Here is a 7,991-nt window from a genome sequence, read left to right as displayed (position 1 = left end):
TCTACTCTGAATCACAATGCTATGACTTCAAACCCCACTCTAACACACAACAATCAATGCTGACATTCCAGCATTGAACTGAGGGCAAGCTGCACTGTTGGAAGCACTGACATTTGGATGCAATGTTATATCCAAGCCTATCTACCTGCTGAGTTGATGTAAAAGATCCATAACACTATTTCAAAGAACAGGACAGTTCTCTACTGTGTATGCACGAAGAAAAAGCATACTCATCATGTGGATTCACTATAAACAGCCATGATTGAACTAACTGTATTTACACCTTTCCAACAGAGAGGGCAGCAGTGAGAGCAATGTAACAAAATGTTTGGATCTTGCAATATGCAATCAACTCAGCATAGTCTGTCCAGGCCATAGGGCTGCTCTCTCATTACAGAGTGATACCTGATAGTGATTTAACCTGAGGACCACCACACGTCAGGCAAGGGGAGGAGATTGAGAAGGAAAATTCTTCATGGTATCCCAGTCGGTGTGCTTCATAAACCAACCGTCCAGCCTACTGAGTTAGACCAACCCCCAATACTGCCTTCCCATGGATAATATTATACAGTTTTTAAAAAATTCTTCCAAGGGACAAGGACATCACTGGCCAGGCCAACATTTATTGCCTATTCTGTCATTAAAAGTCAACCGCATTGCTGTGGGTCTGGAGTCACATGTAGGCCACACCAGGTAAGGATGGCATTTTCCCTCCCTATCGGACATTAGTGAACCAGAGGAGGTATTGTAGCATTTGGGTGGTTACATGGCTGCCTTAGACCATCTTTGTATTGAATTCAAGTTATGCCATCTGTCATGGTAGGCTTCAAACACACGTCCCCAAAACATTACACTGGGGTTTAGATTATTAACTCAGTGACCACCATGCTACCACCTCCCACATTAACACATTAAATAATAAATGTATATAGTTTCCCAAAATAAAATGTAATTAAAAATCAACAATATCTGAAATTTAACTCATTGACTTACATACTTGCTTTTGCTGTAATCACAAATGAGACATAGCATTAATATGTAAGAATATTGTTTTTTTCTTAACCCTAGTATGTGTTGAACAAAAAAGTAATGTAAAGAACCACTTCCCCTTCTTCCCAAATACCTCCGGACCACCTATCAATGAACCTACCCAATTTTGTTGTCTTATTGGATATCTCTGGTCAGTTCCGTTAAGTTAACTCTACTCTCTTTAAATCGATGATTGTGTCAAATAATGAATTTTGACTTTGACTGCCAATCTCACTGAACAGTTTGGACCTGTGACATTGGTTCAAAGATCCTGACTCACTTTGCCCTATGAAACAATTCTGTGATTACAGCAAACTTTCTTTCTTTAGGATTCAGGCTTTTTTCTAACTTTCACAGTGGGCTGTAAAAGGAACTTGGACTTTAGGAGGTTGCTCATACTCTCTCTTTGTCAGATTTCCTCTTTCAGGTAATTGGTCTACGGGACACTGATGCAGAACCTCACTTCATTCTTTACAAGATACATACATCCAGGAGCTATCCTCTTCACAAAAACTCCAATCAAATATTTATATAAAATAAAGAACCATGGTGGCTGGAAATCTGAAACAAAAGCAGAAATTGCTGGAGAAATTCAGCAGATTTGGGAGCATCTGTGGAGAGAATTCAGAGTTAGTGTTTAGGACCCAGTGACCTTTCTCCAGAATTGGCATCAGTTCTGAAGAAGGGTCACTGGACTTGAAATGGTAACTCTGTTTTTCTCTCTCCATAGAAGCTGCCAGACCTGCTGGGTTTCTCCAGCAATTTCTGTTTTTACTTCCAATTACATACTCCCCTTATCACCTCACCTTTTCACCATGACCCTCTTGACAGCACTGAACTGTCAGTGCCCTGTGTACCACAACTCAGCTTTACTTTGTCTGCTCTATCTTTGACTTTGCTATTGACATACATCTTAAGTAAGGTAAAAACAATGACTGCAGATGCTGGAAACCAGATTCTGGATCAGTGGTGCTGGAAGAGCACAGCAATTCAGGCAGCATCCGAGGACAGGCAAAATCGACGTTTCGGGCAAAAGCCCTTCATCAGGAATAAAGCCTTTATTCCTGATGAAGGGCTTTTGCCCGAAACGTCGATTTTGCCTGTCCTCGGATGCTGCCTGAATTGCTGTGCTCTTCCAGCACCACTGATCCAGATACATCTTAAGTAAGCCAAGTCTTGTCTCGGTGGCATGTTTACGTACTAAGTTGTAAGATGAGTAACCTGTTGTAGTTTGCAGTGTTGTTCTATAAAGGAGCAGAAAAATGTTTAGCCTGTTTGATGAGAAATGTGGAAATTACTGCCGAACTTGTCACGTGACATCTACTTCATAAAGAGCTATTCAACATCTGTTTGGGCCACCATTTGTTTGTTTGATGCTGTGCGGTGTGGTGATGGTTTTAATTATCTTGCAGGTAACATGATGAGGCATCAGCTCAGAAATACCTGGCCCCACAAACCTTGAAAGAAAAACCATTAAAACCTGTGAATGACACATTCTCGCCCAACTCTACTTGTACACTTCAAAATGGAAAACCGGTGAGTATGATCTCTAGGTTCAAATACTGAAAGAACTGTGGAGGCTGGAAATCAGAAACAAAAACAGAAATTGTTGGAGAAGCTCAGCAGGTCTGGCAGTATCTGTGGAGAGAAATCAGAGTTAACATTTAGGATCCAGTGACCTTTCCTCAGGACTGATGATAGCTAGGCAAATATCAGTTTATGTGCAGAAGCTAAGGTGGGGAGAGGGGAGGAGTAAACAACAGGTGGAAGTAGAGCATAACGAGAGAGAAAAACAGTTTGTCAGACAAAGATGTGGCTAAAGTCTAGATTAAAGTAGTGCTGGAAAAGCACAGCAGGTCAGGATGCATCTGAGGAGCAGGAAAATTGATGTTTTGGGCAAAGGCCCTTCATCAGGAATGAAGGCAGGGAGACTCTGGAGTGGAGAGATAAAGTGGTTAAAGACCAGCCTAGGAGAATGAATAGTTGCTCATGAGGACTATCAGTAGCTGACAATGGGTCAGTTTGTGGAAGCAACCCATGTGATGACAAGGCCTGGTTTGCAAAAGGTTGGGGTAAGGATGTGGGAGAAGGTGCTCAGGCCCTAAAATTGTTGAACTTGATAATGAATCGAAAAGGCTGCAAAGTTCCCAAGTGAAAATTGAGGTGCTGTTCTTCCAGCTTGCACTGGGGTTTACTAGAGCAGCAGGTATGTTGGCCGGGGAACAGGGTCGGGTGTTTAAGTGGCAGGGAATGGGAAGCTCGGGATCTTTTTTTGCAGAGTGTAAGTGTTCCACAAAGCGATCACCCAGTCTACGCTTTATTTCCTCAATGTAGAGGAGACCTCTGAAATAACTCTACAGACATCAGTATCCCATCACCAAGTCACCCCTTATTTATGCGTGGATAGTCCTCGACACTGATCCAGCTCTCAAAGTGATCAGAACCTCTAACACTCCTATATCTGTCAGCCAGGGCTCCCTGATTGGACCAGATTAACAGTCCCAGTCAGGGAGCTCATATTCTGTAAGGTCCATCTGGCTGACCCCATTACAATCATGACAATGTGTATGTCCTTTTCTAAGTATTTTACTGGATTTCCCCTGTGGAATGGTGAAGTTTATTGATTTTATTCTCATTTCCAATTTCATTCGCTTTCAGCCAAATGTGTGATGATTGTTCATAATGAGGTCAGTCCTCTTTCTGAGGGTTGACTTCCACTATTGCACCAAATATTTTTGAAAAATACAGACCACACTGACTCACTGAGCCCCTGCACACGTGGAGAAAATTGCTCAAACTTACAAAAAGTCACTTTGGGAATTCCACAAATCTGCCTCAATGTTCTTCAGTCCCTAATTTCACAAATAATATGTTAGAAAGAATTCAACCACATTCCTCGTGCTATCATTCTGTTTGTGTGTTGTACTGAGTGTGTTCACTGCAGAATACAGTTCTTGAGCTCGCTATACTTCCAGCTCCCCGACTGAGAAGGCAACAGAGAGAGCAATGTAACAAAATGATCAGATGCACATCATCTCCAATATTTATCCATTGATCAACATTACAACAAACTGATTATCTGGTCATGAGGGATTTTTGATTAAATCAAAAACTGGATGTCATCTTGGTGAAGCTACAATACTTATGTGTCAAAGAGTGGAAGCAGCCTGCAATTGACAAGGCTAAGTGACTCTACAACAAGTGGATCAGATCCAAGCTCTGCAGTCCTGCCACACCCAGTGGTGAATGCTGGTGGACAATTAAGCAACTCACTGGAGGAGGAGGCTCCACAAATATCCCCGCCCACAATGTCGAGGGAGCCCAGCACATCACTGCAAAAGATAAGGTTGAAACATTCACAATGACCTTCAGCCAGAAGTGCTGAGTGGATGATCCACCTTGGCCACTTCCAGTGGTCCCCAGCAACACAGCTGACAGTCTTCAGCCAATTTCATTCGCTCCATCTAGAAATGGCTGGAGACCATGGACATTGCAAAGGCTATGGGCCCTGGCAATATTTTGCCAATAATACCGAAGACGTGCTTCAAACCTTGTCACACCTTTAGCCAACTGTTTCCATGCAGCTACAACACTGGCATTTACTCAATGACGTGAAAAATTGCCCAGGTATGTCCTGTACTGAAAAAGCAGAACAGATCAGGTGGCACGGTGGCTCAGTGGTTAGCACTGCTTCCTTACAACGCCAGGGTTTGATTCCAGCGTCAGGGGACATTTTCCCCATGTCTATATGGGTTTCCTCCCGGTTCTCTGGTTTCCCCCCATAGTTCAGAGATGTGCAGTTTAGGGTGAATTGGCCATGCTAAATTGCCCATAGTGTTCAGGGATAATTAGGTTAGGTGCATTACTCAGGTGAAATGTAGAGTAATAGGATAGGGGAATGGGTCTGGGTGGGTTACTCTTTGGAGGGTTGGTGTGGATTTGTTGGGCCAAAGGGCCTGTTTCCACCCTGTAGGGATTCTGTGATTCTATGAAATCCAACCTGGTCAATTACTGCCCCATCAGTCCATTTTCGATCATCAGTAAAGTGATTAGATTCAGCTGGGGCCACTCAGCTCCTGACTTCATTACAGCTTTGCTCCAAACATGGACAAAAGAGCTGAACTCGTGGTGCGGTGGAATCATTGCCTTTGACATTGAGGCACCATTTGACTGTGTGCAGCATCAAGGAACTTGGAACAAAATGCAAAACTGGAATCAATGAGAATCAGTAGGAAACCTCACTGCTGGTTGGAGAGATGTTTGTACAAAGGAAGATGGTTGTGGTTGTTAAAGGACTTTAATTCACAGAAGAATAACCTGCAAACCCTGACAAAATGCTAAAGGAGCCATTCATCCTGTTGTATCTGCACCCTGGCCTGCTGCCTTTTGGACTGACTGGTCAGTGTAGAGCAGCTCATTCCCTTTCCAAACTTATTGGGAAATCATTACAGAATCTGACACACAATAAGTCTCACCTTCCTTTCAGCATTAATTCATTTCCTAACAAGAAATTTATCAAGCTTTAGAACTTTATGAGATGGCTCAGTTTTATAAAATACAAAATGGGCCATTAAGACAGCAATAAGCTTTTTATAGACATATGCTAACATCTGGGTGAATTTCTTTTTCAGACAAATGTTTGGGTAAGGTCATAAAACAGGGTTAATGGGAGGAAAGGGAGGAGGAAAGACAAGGTAAGGTGATGGTGGGAGGGTTGTATGACATTCACAGCAGTTGGGAATGACCTTCATTAACAACAACCACTTACATTTGCATAAAACAACTCAATGTGACAAATGTCTCAAATTCTATCCTCACGATGAATAGGCAATGAGTGAAAATGAAGAAAAGTAAAAACAAGACACTATGGTTGTAACAAAATCTGAAACCAAAATTTCAAAATGTTGAAAATACTAATCAGGTAGGTGCAGTGTTCCCTCAGCACTGACCCTCCGACAGTGTGGCCTTCCTCAGTATTGACCCTCCGACACTGCAGCATACCCTCAGCACTGATCCTCCAACAGTGGAGCATTCCCTCAGCACTGACCCTCCAACAGTGCATCACTCCCTCAGCACTGACCCTCCAACAGTGTGGTGCTCCCTCAGCACTGACCCTCCGACAGTTTTGCACTCCCGCAGCACTGACCCTCCCACAGTGCGGCACTCCCTCAGCACTGACCCTCCCACAGTGTGGCACTCCCTCAGCACTGACCCTCTGACAGTGCAGCAGTCCCTTAGCACTGACCCTCCGACAGTATGGCACTCCCGCAGCACAGACCCTCCCACAGTGCGGCACTCCCTCAGCACTGACCCTCTCACAGTGTGGCACTCCCTCAGCACTGACCCTCTGACAGTGCAGTAGTCCCTTAGCACTGACCCTCCGACAGTGCGGCACTCCCTTAGGACTGACCCTCTGACAGTGCGGCACTCCCTCAGTACTGACTCTCAGATAGTGTGGCACTCCCTCAGTACTGAGTCTCAGACAGTGCAGCACTCGTCAGTACTGACCCTCCGACAGTGCGGCACTCCCTCAGCACTGACCCTCCGACATCTCACAGTATTACCTCTCGGATATTACATACTCAACTGTCTGCAGGTGGACTTGAACCTACAACCTGATGACTTGAGAAGTAAGATAGGAACCTGCTGAGCTGGAGTCAGTGATGTGGGTGGTAATGCTCTGGTGGGACAGGCTTCGGTAACTGTATTGATAAATGGAGAGCAGGGAGAGACAGATGTTGGGGCCTTCAGGAAGGAACATTGGACCTGACTAACTGAGAGAGATGACTGTCCAGGAAATGCCTCCACAGCCAAACCTAACAGCATATCCAAAGGTTACCTCACCTTGCCAGTAGATATAACAGACTGCCAATCTATTTGTGGGATCCTAGCTGGAAGCATTGAGACACTTGGAATTGTTTACTCACGAAGACAAACCCACATTCATTCTGCCCTCTCAGCAGCTTCACTAAGTGACTATAGAGCATGAGGTGCCAACTGTATGATAATGAGACTGCCTAGAAGCCCCAGAGAGCTAAAAGGCTCAGTCTAGCTCTTGTCAATGCAGTGGGGGAAGTCAGTAAACTGCAAAATGTTCATGTTTAGCAGTTTAGTAAAGCAATCTTTATTCTCTGCGCACACAATCAATAAACAGAAAATAAACCAGGACCAATTGAAGGAAGACCTTACATAAGGAAGTGCATCTTCAATATTTTGGGAGGCTGCAGCCAATGACATGCTATTAAATTCTGACAATATATTGTGCGCATATTGTTCAAATCATTTTATGCAGACATAAGGTGCCACGTCCCCATTCACTAATCCAAGCTGATGGAACCACAGTCAGGTTCTTCAACCCTGTTTCAGAAAGGAGCATCAGTTAGGATCCCAATTCCCACTTGCTGGTGTCCTGACAACTACCTCTCTCCCTGTTTCCTTGACTCCTCCAGCTTGAAGGCAAGAGTACATTCAATCTCAGGCATAGTGCTGGATGTCTTCAAATGCTTAAAGGTGACTAAATCCCCAGGACGTGATCAGGTGTACCCGAGAACTCTGTGGGAAGCCAGAGAAGTGATTGCTGGGCCTCTTGCTGAGATATTTGTATCATTGATAGTCACAGGAGCGTGGAGCGTGGATCTTTCTCTAAATGAGAGGAGCTGCATTTTGGGAAAGCAAATCTTAGCAGGACTTATACACTTAATGGTAAGGTCCTAGGGAGTGTACATGTATTTGAAAGGCAAGGACTGATTCGGGATAGTCAACATGGCTTTGTGCGTGGGAAATCATGTCTTGATTGAGATTTTTGAAGAAGTAACAAAGAGGATTGATGAGGGCAGAGCAGTAGATGTGATCTATATGGACTTCAGTAAGGCGTTCGACAAGGTTCCCCGTGGGAGTCTGATTAGCAAGGTTAGATCTCATGGAATACAGAGAGAACTAGCCATTTGGATACAGAACTGGCT

Source organism: Chiloscyllium plagiosum, chromosome 39 (genome assembly GCF_004010195.1).
Source record: "Chiloscyllium plagiosum isolate BGI_BamShark_2017 chromosome 39, ASM401019v2, whole genome shotgun sequence".
NCBI lineage: Eukaryota > Metazoa > Chordata > Chondrichthyes > Orectolobiformes > Hemiscylliidae > Chiloscyllium > Chiloscyllium plagiosum.
This window is presented reverse-complemented; position numbering follows the sequence as displayed.